The sequence below is a fragment of the Sinohyriopsis cumingii genome, chromosome 10, assembly GCF_028554795.1.
Source record: "Sinohyriopsis cumingii isolate HCF-2022 chromosome 10, ASM2855479v2, whole genome shotgun sequence".
NCBI classification, from domain to species: domain Eukaryota; kingdom Metazoa; phylum Mollusca; class Bivalvia; order Unionida; family Unionidae; genus Sinohyriopsis; species Sinohyriopsis cumingii.
Window position 1 is genome coordinate 44807969 of NC_142970.1, and position 5606 is coordinate 44813574.

General features: G+C 34.2%; 1 long non-coding RNA gene across 1 annotated transcript; it reads left to right on the forward strand.

Annotated features, from left to right (window-relative positions):
- The first annotated feature begins 1305 nt into the window (after nucleotides 1-1305).
- On the forward strand, nucleotides 1306-5101 carry LOC149789955 (uncharacterized). The gene is made up of 3 exons (XR_016424015.1): nucleotides 1306-1393; nucleotides 2780-2926; nucleotides 4925-5101. It is a non-coding gene; the product is annotated as an uncharacterized LOC149789955 (long non-coding RNA).
- The last annotated feature ends 505 nt before the right edge of the window (nucleotides 5102-5606 follow it).

The window sequence follows — 5606 nt, forward strand, 5'->3', positions numbered from 1 at the left end:
GGAATGTATTTAAGAAAGCACTGTCATACCAGCATGGTCTACTAAAATAAAGACCACACTCTTTCCTTTCTCCTTGTTACTCAACACATACATACATCCATCCATTCATCCATCCTTCCTTCCTTCCTTCCATGCCAGACATACATTGATATGGATGTGGGTGGGTGTAAAGGATATATCATGATACCTGAATTTATTCCATATTACAATTTCAACATCAACATGCAGTCAGGATAGTCACCATGGCCAATGCAATGACCATAACCTTTGCAATACTGTCTATTATTATTAATGGAATGACACTCTAGAACCAGATGATCCACATTCACACACAGACTTTTATGGCATAAATGGGATGCATCTAGCTCCTTTGGTATAGTCAGACTTCTCAACTTCACCATCAGTGCCAGTCTGTGAACATGTTTTTTCTTCCACGTGTTTGTTGTGGGATCCTTATATGACAATAGGCCATATAATCCATTGGCTGTTACATTTCCTGTCCATATTTTACAAACACTATTATGTGCTATTACAGAATTCAATGAAATTTTTGCTGACAGGCTTTCAAAAAAATCCTCCATTGCAACTTCAATATGGTGTAGGAATACATTGCTGCTAATAATAATGAGTGTCATCTCCAACAGATACCATTTCTTTGAATTTATAGGGAATTTTTTTTTCTTAATTTTTAAATTTTTTAAAATTAACTTTAAAAAAAAATTAATTAATTTTTTAAAATTTTAATTATATTTTCGGATTGCTACAGTCAATATACACAAGGTGTGAAAATCTCATGTGTCTATCATTAATAATAAAAATATTATAGCAATTTAAAGTTGAATCAATGCTTCCCTGACAGGACATAGGACACAATTAATTTTACTATATGTTATCTACATTGGTTTCTCAGTACTGACCTTTCCACTGTGTGACAATCAATACAAATCATATGCTAATCTAAACTACCTTCAAAGATGACTTCACGGTGAAGTTCTCGTCAAAGGTTGACCTGCTCTTTTTTTAGATGCTGAACTGTCAACACATCACCATGTAAACAGAACACAGATTTCACTTCCGGAGCATCACCAAGGCCTTATTACTCACTGTGCACTGTCGCCGAAATACACACATACAACAACACCCTGAGCTCATATTATGAAGAATAAACAGTTACCTTTAAATCCCTACCAAAAATGCATAAATAAAACTCTTCTATCACCACCAAAATGAGAGAGGAAAAAATGTTCTAAAAATAGACTAGAACTACATTCGTGGGTACTGAACTGGAAGTATTAATTGTGAACTGATTCCAACTATTCTGAATTGCATCAAACTATTTAGTAGACAATGTTTTTCAAAATTTTCATCCAGGGAAAGAGCTTAAGTTTGCACCGTAGGTACCACATGTTGTCAAAAATGGCATTTGGATGTGAAAAATGCATGTATAAAATAGGGGTTGGGGTGCATAAACCTCTTCTGCTGTGAACTGCCATTGACTTCTCTGGTCAAGTGAATACTATTCTTATGCTTTGTTTTAATATACGTATCTAAAAATATGGACCTTTTTGACCTCACTTGTGTATTTGATTTTTTATGATTTCTTATACTAGGTCGCTGATTGCGGCATTAAATTTGTACATAAAAACTGGACCATGCCCCCTTAGGTCTCACTGGATAGTTTCGTATTTTGACACTCCCTAATTTTTAAGGTAGAAGGCATGAACCTAATTATCACAAGCCTAGCATTTATAAATTCACACATAAGCTAAATCTATAATGTGGTTCAGATTTACTTTGAGTTAGGCTTGGAAATAGGTTGGCTTGTTGGTGACTGCCTGTCACAGTTAGATTTGCATTGGAGATCAAATGCGTAACTTGGGCTGCAAATGAGCTGTCGACTTGGCTTATGTATTTATGTGTGTCTGCTACAGAGGTAAATATCTAAAAATCTAGATGGTTGAGGGGTGATGAAAAGTATGCTAAATTGTTATAGTACTAGTGAACTTTATTCATGCATAAGGCACATACTGATTCTTTTAGCTGCCTTGTCACAGAAAAATATTCAAAATAGCTATTTCTTGTCAAAAATGAATGTAAAATTTAGGGGTTGGTGGCAGTGTTGGTTCAGTATAAAAACAACCAGTTGCATCAGGAATTAACCTGATTACTACAGTCAAAATCTCACATGTATGCTTTCTACAAAAATCATTAGTTTGTTTTTATTTATATCTTCAGTGTAAAATTATTCTCATTTTTCTGTAATTGGTCATCGTCGGATGAAAATTCACCAGATAAACTGTCCAGTGAGACCTTAAGAACCAGTGTCATTTTTTCATTCTTGTCAAATGTGATTCACTGTGCCATAAATCATATCCTTATTACCTCCATATCTTGAATCTGACATAGTTAGGTATTCCAAACATACACTTCCTATAGATTTGATTGCACTTAATCATAGTAGAAGAAGGGACTTAACTCAACAGTTTTAATACCACCAGGTATTGCTCCCGATCCATTCTCCAAATGAACAACAAAAGCCTTATAAGTTTCAAGCAAGGTGGTTTAATTGAAGTATTTCACATACTTATTCAGTTTATCAACATTTTCAGTATAAACTTAGTATATTTTCCTAATTTTATGATGATTGCCTTAATTTAATGCTCTTACATCCATATCTACTCATGATGTAATGTTTCAATACATATATTTCATCTTATTTACAGAAATTTAAGTTATAATGACCTGTATATAAGAAGTTCAGGGTTTTATTTTCTCGTAGGCCTCAAGGTGTATGGGAGCACACCTGCCGAAGTGATATTGCTAACAGCAGGACAACATCAACAATTTATTGGGAGTCAGACATGCCAATTGTTGCGGAGCTTTCACAGGAACTAATATATCTGCACCAGTTTCATTTAAGTTTTTGGTGAGTTATATTAAATGGATGTCCCTTTTTTACATTGTGTTTTTTCTCCTCCCCTTTTTTACTTTGCATGATTTTCTATTTGCTTTAGATTCAGTTCTATGCAGGTGACAATCACTAGCAAAACACACTTCTAAATAGCAGCAACTTCAACAACATTATGTGCCGGCCAGTATGAAAATGATTTAGAGGTGTCCTTCTTAGTGTTCTTAAAATACATTATCCATGCATATTGTTTTATCAACAGATGGGATAAATATGGGTATAGAATTTCATTGTTTAAGTTTCCCAACTGATGTGGTTCAGTTTACAAAGATTGGTCCATACATTTGATGTTACCTGATGAGTTGCCTCCCTTAAGTCTACCTTGGATTTCTCTATTCTAGAATAGATTTGACCTTCTTCATGAAATCAGTGAGAGAGTTCTGGTCAGTTTATATATGCTGTGCATCGTTATTAGTCTTTCAAGTACTTGGCATGTACATTCTGCAGCCATTGTACAAGAAATTCAGCTTGGCTTCTTTTACATCTTTTATTCACTACTATTTCAGATTGCATGAAGAGTTGTATTATTTGTGCTCACACATATCTCTGATATCACCAGGCACTAACAAGACAGGGTGTATTAGCTATGAAAAATGACGAAACTGACATAATATAAAGAAATTGTATGTTTCAGAGGTGAAAGTAATACATGAAGTATGAAGCTGTCTCGTAGCTGTTGCTCTGTTTGATAGCTTTTGGTCATCGATAAATTCAATAAATCATAGGAAACAAACAATTTTGAATTTCAAACTTCTGAAGGTTGCGTTTTATTTAGAATTGGTCAAAATTTTGAAAATAAGAAGATTTTCCCTTAATCAGACTGCTATTTGAATTCTTAAGGTCTCACTGGATAGTTTCGTATTTTGACACCCCCCTAATTTTTAAGGTAGAAGGCATGAACCTAATTATCACAAGCCTAGCATTTATAAATTCACACATAAGCTAAATCTATAATGTGGTTCAGATTTACTTTGAGTTAGGCTTGGAAATAGGTTGGCTTGTTGGTGACTGCCTGTCACAGTTAGATTTGCATTGGAGATCAAATGCGTAACTTGGGCTGCAAATGAGCTGTCGACTTGGCTTATGTATTTATGTGTGTCTGCTACAGAGGTAAATATCTAAAAATCTAGATGGTTGAGGGGTGATGAAAAGTATGCTAAATTGTTATAGTACTAGTGAACTTTATTCATGCATAAGGCACATACTGATTCTTTTAGCTGCCTTGTCACAGAAAAATATTCAAAATAGCTATTTCTTGTCAAAAATGAATGTAAAATTTAGGGGTTGGTGGCAGTGTTGGTTCAGTATAAAAACAACCAGTTGCATCAGGAATTAACCTGATTACTACAGTCAAAATCTCACATGTATGCTTTCTACAAAAATCATTAGTTTGTTTTTATTTGTATCTTCAGTGTAAAATTATTCTCATTTTTCTGTAATTGGTCATCGTCGGATGAAAATTCACCAGATAAACTGTCCAGTGAGACCTTAAGAACCAGTGTCATTTTTTCATTCTTGTCAAATGTGATTCACTGTGCCATAAATCATATCCTTATTACCTCCATATCTTGAATCTGGCATAGTTAGGTATTCCAAACATACACTTTCTATAGATTTGATTGCACTTAATCATAGTAGAAGAAGGGACTTAACTCAACAGTTTTAATACCACCAGGTATTGCTCCCGATCCATTCTCCAAATGAACAACAAAAGCCTTATAAGTTTCAAGCAAGGTGGTTTAATTGAAGTATTTCACATACTTATTCAGTTTATCAACATTTTCAGTATAAACTTAGTATATTTTCCTAATTTTATGATGATTGCCTTAATTTAATGCTCTTACATCCATATCTACTCATGATGTAATGTTTCAATACATATATTTCATCTTATTTACAGAAATTTAAGTTATAATGACCTGTATATAAGAAGTTCAGGGTTTTATTTTCTCGTAGGCCTCAAGGTGTATGGGAGCACACCTGCCGAAGTGATATTGCTAACAGCAGGACAACATCAACAATTTATTGGGAGTCAGACATGCCAATTGTTGCGGAGCTTTCACAGGAACTAATATATCTGCACCAGTTTCATTTAAGTTTTTGGTGAGTTATATTAAATGGATGTCCCTTTTTTACATTGTGTTTTTTCTCCTCCCCTTTTTTACTTTGCATGATTTTCTATTTGCTTTAGATTCAGTTCTATGCAGGTGACAATCACTAGCAAAACACACTTCTAAATAGCAGCAACTTCAACAACATTATGTGCCGGCCAGTATGAAAATGATTTAGAGGTGTCCTTCTTAGTGTTCTTAAAATACATTATCCATGCATATTGTTTTATCAACAGATGGGATAAATATGGGTATAGAATTTCATTGTTTAAGTTTCCCAACTGATGTGGTTCAGTTTACAAAGATTGGTCCATACATTTGATGTTACCTGATGAGTTGCCTCCCTTAAGTCTACCTTGGATTTCTCTATTCTAGAATAGATTTGACCTTCTTCATGAAATCAGTGAGAGAGTTCTGGTCAGTTTATATATGCTGTGCATTGTTATTAGTCTTTCAAGTACTTGGCATGTACATTCTGCAGCCATTGTACAAGAAATTCAGCTTGGCTTCTTTTACATCTTTTATTC